General features: G+C 42.3%; 1 non-coding gene across 1 annotated transcript; it reads right to left on the reverse strand.

Annotated features, from left to right (window-relative positions):
- Positions 1-3648: 3648 nt before the first annotated feature.
- On the reverse strand, positions 3649-3752 carry LOC126000207 (U6 spliceosomal RNA). The gene has a single exon (XR_007492566.1). It is a non-coding gene; the product is annotated as a U6 spliceosomal RNA (small nuclear RNA).
- Positions 3753-8312: the final 4560 nt, after the last annotated feature.

Raw genomic sequence — 8312 nt, forward strand, 5'->3', positions numbered from 1 at the left:
GGTAGAGGCCTGGATCCTGGTAATTATAGACAATTGTGGTTAGTTCCATAGATGGTATCCATTGTTCAGGTGTGTGTGGGCGATGTCCATTCTTCTGAGGCCTGAGCCAAATCATTATGCCAATGTTCAGGGTATAAGGCCTAATTGCATTACCAAATTTGTGTTCCCATCTCTATTAGATAAGAACTTGTTTGCATATGTATTATTTTCCCATTTTAATGTGCTTATGCAAAAGAGAAGCAATGCCACAAGATATTGGTGCATCTGGGGGCTGATGAATAAAGTCCAACATTCCCCGTAACTTGGTTCAAACATGAAATCTATACAGAGATACTCTTCTACCAGTATTACTTATAAAACAGATCTCAAAGGAGAAAAATCAATCAAATAACAAAACCAGTGGGCAAAAGTGTCGCATATGAGAATGTTTGAAAAGATTTATAGATGTTAAGGGAATACATCTGAGATATACAAAGGAGATACACGTGTCCCTTTTATGTTTTAGAAATAGTCAAGAGGGAGGGTGTTTGTTTCTGAGACACCACTTTGGTCTGTGATTTGGACAAGTGAAGAGCACATGGATCCATGTCCTCCCCGTGTTGCCTGCTGAAGTTTCCGACTCCCAGAGAGGCATTTGCTTACTAATTGCAGGAAGTCGGAAGTTCACCAGTCCCCTCCCAGCCCCTTGCAGGAATGAGGAAGCCTCGGGTCTCCTTTAAATTTAAATTTCTCCTCGCCAGAACCCACTTGCTGGGACCCTGAGCAGGTGTCCAGGAATAACCCTGGGGACCGGGAGGAAGGAGAGAGAAGGCTGTGGGGGGGCAGCCGAAGCTGCATCTTCCCCTTAGCTTGGCCAAAAAGCCTACAGGGTGGAGCCATGCCGTCCACATGTTGCCTGCTGAAGCTTTAGACGCCACCCAAAAAATTACTATGAAAGATATGTAATCCACCTTGGCCAAAACAAAAATCATTAGTACAAGAAAATTGGTTAAATGTGAGGAATAGGAGGTGGGAGTGACGGGATTGAAGGAATAAAATGAGCTCCTGGGCAGCTTTCAGATTATGATGTGCCCCCGCGTGGTTTCACAATGCACAGGTTTAGTAAGGAAACTTCCCTGGGACTTCCTCAAGCCAGAACCTATTGTGCTGCTATTCCCACCTCGATGGCTTGCCCAGGCATGTGGCCCAGGGGAAGCCCTGGAGTTCCAGAGGAATGAGTTAGAGAGGTGCTGGGGTAACCCATGTCCCGCGCCCCTTCCTAGGCCTGGTTAAAGAGGCCTTGGCCATGGCGGAGGGCTGCCAAACCCCATGCTGGCAGAACCTCACGGCTCTCAGGAAGGAAGGAGATCCTTTCAGAGCTGGAAGGCTGGAAGGTCAAATCCCCCACCCAAACCCTCCCCCTGGAGCCAGGAGGGAAATGGGGAAAGCCTAGGGTAACCAATAAGCTCCTCCAAGGGACCCACCTCACTGGCTTGCCTAGGCATGTGGCCCAGGGGAAGCCCTGGAGTTCCGGAGGAAGGAGGTAGAGGGGTGCTGGGGTAACCCATGTCCCGCACCCCTTCCTAGGCCTGGTTAAAGAGGCCTTGGCCATGGTGGAGGGCTGCCAAGCCCCATGCTAGCAGAACTTCGTGGCTCCCAGGAATTCCAGAGCTGGAAGGCCGGAAGGTCAAAGTCCCCACCCAAAACCTCCCCCTGGAGCCAGGAGGGAAATGGGGAAAGCCTAGGGTAACCAATAAGCTCCTCCAAGGGACCCACCTCGCTGGCTTGCCCAGGCATGTGGCCCAGGGGAAGCCTGAAGTTCCGGAGGAAGGAGGTAGAGGGGTGCTGGGGTGACCCATGTCTCACACCCCTTCCTAGGCCTGGTTAAAGAGGCCTTTGGCATGGCAGAGGGCTGCCAAACCACATGCTGGCAGAACCTTGAGGCTGCCAGGAAGAAAGGAGATCCTTCCAGAGCTGACAGCTTTTCTCACACAAAAAATCAGACCCAGTCACAGCAAAACGTACATTTTGGCCAGGGGTAGTCGAGGAGCTTCTTGAACCTTACTGAACCAGTCAAGCTTTCTTTTCTCTGCTGCTTTTCTGACTACTTTTATTAGCCAGAGTTTAACATAAATTACCTGACAATCAGGGTTGATGTAATTAAGGGTATGTGTGCTAATTAACTTAGAAAAGGTGAAAGAAAAAAGTAAAGTGATGTTACTGGTTTCTGACAACAATTCACCCTCTTTTATTTGTTAAAAAAAAAAGACCCATGAATGGGGAAAATATCAGATAGTGATCAGCTGATGAAGTAATCTGTTGGTAAAGAGCAATTAGGGAGATGATAATCTCCTGTGGCTGCTGATCAGAAACACTGGCCAAAGATCCACTTGAAGAAATTGCTTCATGTGATCAGCTCAGTTCCAAGCCATGACTCGCTATCTCTTGTAGCACAAATCTGAAAAAATATAGGAAGGGAATGCTCCCAGGCCAAAAAATGAAGGTGTTAGAGGTATAGAGAAAAGGTTTTGCTTACACGGACAGATATGCACACATCCAGAGTTGATCAGTTCTTTCGGTTGGCTTCAGATAGGTGAGGGGCCTCCAGTCTCTTACAAAGTGCCTTCTGCAAAAGGGCAGTGAACACAAGCATCTGGAATGCTGTTCTGAGTTTCCAGCTTGCTTCCTTTTACTGCCTGATTCTGTCCTGCCCGGGGTGGGGATTGGGGGCTCAGCAGGATGAAGCCAAACATTGAATTGGTGGAACCTTCATCAATTAGGAACATAGTGGCTGCCTTGCATTGATATTCCCTCTGGCCTGGGTATGTTAGAAACTTCTGGACCTTTCTGTCCTTTCACAATATCAAACTCCACGATCTCCCCATCTCCAATGCTGTGCAACACTTCCTGACGTTTCTATTAATGGCTGTCTGGGGAACAAAGACATCCGTAGTGTTATTTCTATTAATAAGACTATAGCTATTTTGAACATTGAACCGTGTATCAATACCTAAGACTTGGATTGCCAGCACAGGCTAATCCATCTCTGTGTCACTCATTCGGCTGGGTCCTGTACTGACCCTGGGAGAGTCTTTTGATTGAGAACTCTCTACTCTTGTATCCTGCACACATTTGTCAGGCATCTTTAACACAATTTTGCTTATCCCGCCAGTTCCAGTACCAGTATCAGGAAAGTCTTTTCAGTAAGGACTCTTCACGATTGTAAAAGCACTCTTGCTTTCTTGGGGCATGTGCATGAGAAAATTTTTAACAGATATGCCACATTCAGTTCATCTTGAAAAATGTTGCTAAGTACTGCAAAGCTTTTTCTCCTTATTCTCTTTCAAATCATTATGGTGACATAGACAAAGGTCACTACACAGTCTATTGTAAAATTGCAGCAAGAACAACTCTAGTTTTAGTTTGATGATCATGACATTTCAGACATTCCCACCTCATCTGTGAAGTCTTCAGCAGCTTATATCCTTTTTTTTTCTTCAGTGAGACCTGTTGTAACAGACATAGTTGCATAGATTACAGCAGGTGTTCAGCTAACTGCCTTTTATAGATATCTACAATAATGGTCCAATGCTTCTTTAGTGTTATGCTGAATTTGGGATCTTTATTTTTTTGCAGGCCACTCAGGCTTTATTCAGACACGGGAGGGGCAAAAATATGAAATACTTCACGAATTTGCGTGTCATCCTTGCGCAGGGGCCATGCTAATCTCTGTATTGTTCCAATTTTAGTATATGTGCTGCCGAAGTGAGCACAATTTGGGATATTTAAAAGCAGATTAGTTTGAGAATATTTGAGAATAGTATTGAGAATATCTAATTTATTACCTTTTACAGCCAAGTCTACCCTCACCAACAGTGATTTCTAGAAATTAGATTATTTCTCCACCTTACCTTCCAGCTTTATATTTTTGAAGCACTTTGACCCATTCTTATCTGGGTCAGTTTTACGGCTGTAACCTATTGATCTATCTACAAAGTGTGTGGTGGCCACCTTTATGTCAATCTAAAGTCCATTTGTACTGCACATAATGTGTTATTTGTTGTACATAGCCCTTCTACTGTCCCCTCCCCTGCCTACCACTCTACAAATGCTTTTCTACTTTCTTCCTCTGTTTACTCAACTAGGATTTGTTGTCCTCCCTATTTAATTCTTTTACCCTCACAGTTATATCTCCATAAAATTTAATGCACTGCCCCAACCCCACCCTTCCACCTCTCATTGCCATGGACTTCTGCCCATGACTAAATGCAGCTTTTGAGTGAGCCTTAGCTTAAGGACATATCTTGGTCTGTGACTTCAGCCAGTCGCCTCCGGGATTGCTACAAGATCACCTCCTTGGCTGAAACTGTTTCAGATTCTACCCCCTCAGACTTATTCAAAAGTCACAAGTGGGATATTTCTATATTTCTTTAGGTGTATTTCTTCACTATCTATATTTCTTTATATGTATGATATGTATTTCTTTATTGGGATGCCGTTTTCCCCCCATTTGGACTCCTTTAGTAGAAAATATTAGGGGATATGTTTATTTCTTTGGAATGCTATTTTTTACCAGACCTATGTAGTGGAGATTGTTTATCACATTATTAGTGTACCCTAGTATCCCAATAATACCCTGTGCCATTATTTTTATTTATATTTGCATGGGCCCAATTAAACAGGGAAGTCTTCGATAAGAGAAAAAAGTTTCTGTCTACTAGGGATAGGAACTCCAAAATTTATGTTGCAGGTGATCTTTCCATCCTGAACATTTGTCATGATGACTTGACTTCAGTTGCTCAGAGATTGGCTGTTCAAGACCAAACCTTGGGTCCATCATCAGAAATGGCACAGCTTCTGCACCATACCAGGCAATGACCAACAGCCAGTCCGGCTTTTGTGCTGTCCTGGCACCAATATACACTAGAGTGAGCTATTATGCCTCCCTGACAGTGACTTGGAAACAGCAACAACTTGCAACCAGGGAAGGTTTCCATACCATGCTACCTGATGGCAAAATGAAATCAGAACATGCTTTGTGACACCCTGACAATGATATAGTACCTGTGAAAAATCCAAGATCTCTAATTACATAAGCCTGACTTTGACAACTCTTATGAGGAAAACTTTTCCAGGGACCTAGAAGAAAGACCCTGAAGTTAGACAAAAGCCTGGAGCTTGCAGTTGGTTATATACTAGACGCTTCATGGGTAAGGACACCTGCTCTTAGGCTAAATTTTTCCCCCAACTTTTACTGTGTCTAAGCAAAATACAGCCACATTCTGATCCTCTAGATAAGGACTCCCAGCTTTCTCAGAGAACTTTTGAGCATGATTTATTCTGGTTTGTCTCATATTTCAGCATTTTTTTGTTTTTTTTTTGTTTGTTTGTTTGTTTTTAGGGGGGCCCACACCGGGTGACGCTCAGGGGTTACTCCTGGCTATGCACTTAGAAATCACTCCTGGCTTGGGAGACCATATGAGATATCGGGGGATCAAACCACAGTCTGTCCTAGGCTAGCACACTCAAGGCAAATGTGTTACTGCTTGTGCCACTATTCAGGCCCCTCTGCATTTTTTAAATGAAAACACTAAGGAGAAGTTACTGGGGTAATCGGTCTTTTCCTTAATAAGGAGGCTTCTTCTTTGCATATGTTTGTCCCACCTTGGCAGGAAGAACCTCTGGAATGACCCCCTACACCTACCTATTCTCCATCCATGGGGTGGTTTTACTCTTCCCAATGAAGACCATAGGTCAGAGAGGTTTCCATGACTTGTCCCACAACTTGTCTGCCTGCCAGCTCGTTCTACTTGCAGCTAGCTTGTAGTGGGAATTCCTGCACCTGTTTCATCTCCCTAAATTGGTGTGGATTATTTTCTGTGTTGTCATTGCTTCCAGACTGACATTCCCCAATACCCCAGGGTTGGGGCATGAGGATTTCTCCTCAATTTTCATTCAGGTTTGAAGTAAGGATACACAGCTTTACAGATAAAAAAAGCTCAGAAACATTACAGACTAATAGCTAGCATTAAAAGAAAATCTGAAGGGTCTACTTCAAGGCAAGGCAGACACAGAAGAAATAAAAACAATTCCTACAAAAAGATAATACTTAATGCCATGACAATAATCTCTCTCAAAATCAATGGAATAAGTGCACAAGTTAAGATACAGAGTGGAAAAATGATTCAAAATGTTGAATCTAACATTTTTTCTGCCTTCAAGAAACACATATGTAAATAGAGCAAACATAAACTCAAAGGTTGGAAGACAATTATTCAAGTAAACAACTGCCTTAAAAATGGGTGGCCATACTAATATTAGACAGAATGTTTTGATATTATTACATAAATCTTTTTATATCCCACAAACGAGTGAGATCATTTATGTCTAATCTCTCTCTGACTCATTCACTCAACATAGAGTAGCAAACCACCTTAAGTACACACCCTGATTTAACACCCACATGGGGCCGGCGAGGTGGTGCTAGAGATAAGGTGTCTGCCTTGCAAGCGCTAGCCAAGGAAGGACTGCGGTTCGATCCCCCAGCATCCCATATCGTCTCCCCAAGCCAGGGGCAATTTCTGAGCACTTAGCCAGGAGTAACCCCTGAGCATCAAATGGGTGTGACCGAAAAACCAAAAAAAAAAACCACCCACATGGCACACTTGAGACTGAACCCTGATTTCCCTAATACTTTTTTAAATGATTTTTATTGAGACCAATATTATACTTAAGGAACATAGTGACAGTAAATTAGGGCAATTCTCATCACCAGAGTTGACCTCCCTACTCCCCTGTTCCAAGCATGCATCCAATACCTCCCTCATTTGCCTCTTGGACTGATAGTGTAACAGGCCCCTTTGTATATAACTTGTTGTAGATCTTGATTCTATTGTCATTGACTTTGGGTTTGGTATTTAGGTCTGATTATTATTTACTTCCACTAAATGTTCATGTAACTGTTTGCTCCTGGTACCATCCACTTTCCCCCCTCAAATTATGAAGAGTGAATGAGATGATTCAAGTTCTGTGGTTCTGTTGGGAAAAAGAAAAAGCCGGAGAAGTCCAACTAGGATCTATCAATATCAATTTAAAAGAAGAAAGAGGGAAATTTCACAAATGTACTTGCTATTATACTTCATTTATCTTTCCTTTAAATTTTATTTCTTCTCTTCCTGTTTATTTTTTAATTTTTTTCTATTCTTTTTTATTATTTTTGCTCACTTATCTGGAAACAAATGTATTATGATCAACTATGTCAATTATTTGATGCATTTTCTTTAATAAAGTATTAAAAAGGGCTGGAGAGATAGCACAGTAGTAGGGTGTTTGCCTTGCACGCAGCTGATTCAGGGAGGATGGTGGTTCAAATCACGGCATCCCACAGGGTCCCCTGTGCCTGCCAGGTGTGGTTTCTGAGCAAAGAGCCAGGAGTAACCCCTGAGCACTGCCAGGTGTGACCATCTCCCCCAAATAAAATAAAGCATACAAAAGAAATTGACTTATGTGATATGAAAGCATGATGACTGCAGGAAAGCTGGAAGGCTTATGTGATATGAAAGCATGATGACTGCAGGAAAACTGGAAGGCTTGAGAACTGCTACTTGCAGTTCTAGTCCAAAGGTAATCTGGGGCTGAGGAAGAGGCTCAGTGGTATGTTGCAAAGTTTGTGTACATGAGACCCGAGTTCAATTCCCAGCTCTTCCAAAGCAAAACAAAGCACTATCTGAAATAAAAATTTCTCTTGCATAGTAGAGTTCCTTCTGTGTTCTCACTTATGCCAGTTGATCATACAAGGCCCAGCCACTTATGTAAAGAAGCGTAGTCTACTAAAATTCTATTCGTTTTATTATAAAATTGCTATGAGGATATAATTAAAATGTAACTTTAATTATATCAGACATACAACATAATATTTGTATAAAGTGAAAAATGTTCACAACAATATAATTTATGCTTGTCACTATATGTAGTTGTCAGTTGGTTTCTGCATCAAGAACTTTCAATATCTACTCTCTTTTTTTTTAATTTAACATGTACATTTACTTTGTCCCTCGAGCCCCCAGTTTGTAGTACATTATAATATTTCTTACACAAAGCAATCCAAAGCCACAAAATGTATGCAACTCCTTTAACATTAAAAACTGTAGTATTGTTGACACAATTGATCATAATACAATAATTCATTAATAATGAGTAAAAGGAGCACAGCAAAGACTGTGTTAGGGTAGAAATTGTTTTCATAGGCCCAGCAAAATATAGGGGACATGGAAAGAAAAAGCCTTGGCCTAAATACAAGGAGACCTTACCCCTGAAGTTTTCTGGCATAAGAC

Source organism: Suncus etruscus, chromosome X, assembly GCF_024139225.1.
Source record: "Suncus etruscus isolate mSunEtr1 chromosome X, mSunEtr1.pri.cur, whole genome shotgun sequence".
Lineage (NCBI taxonomy): Eukaryota > Metazoa > Chordata > Mammalia > Eulipotyphla > Soricidae > Suncus > Suncus etruscus.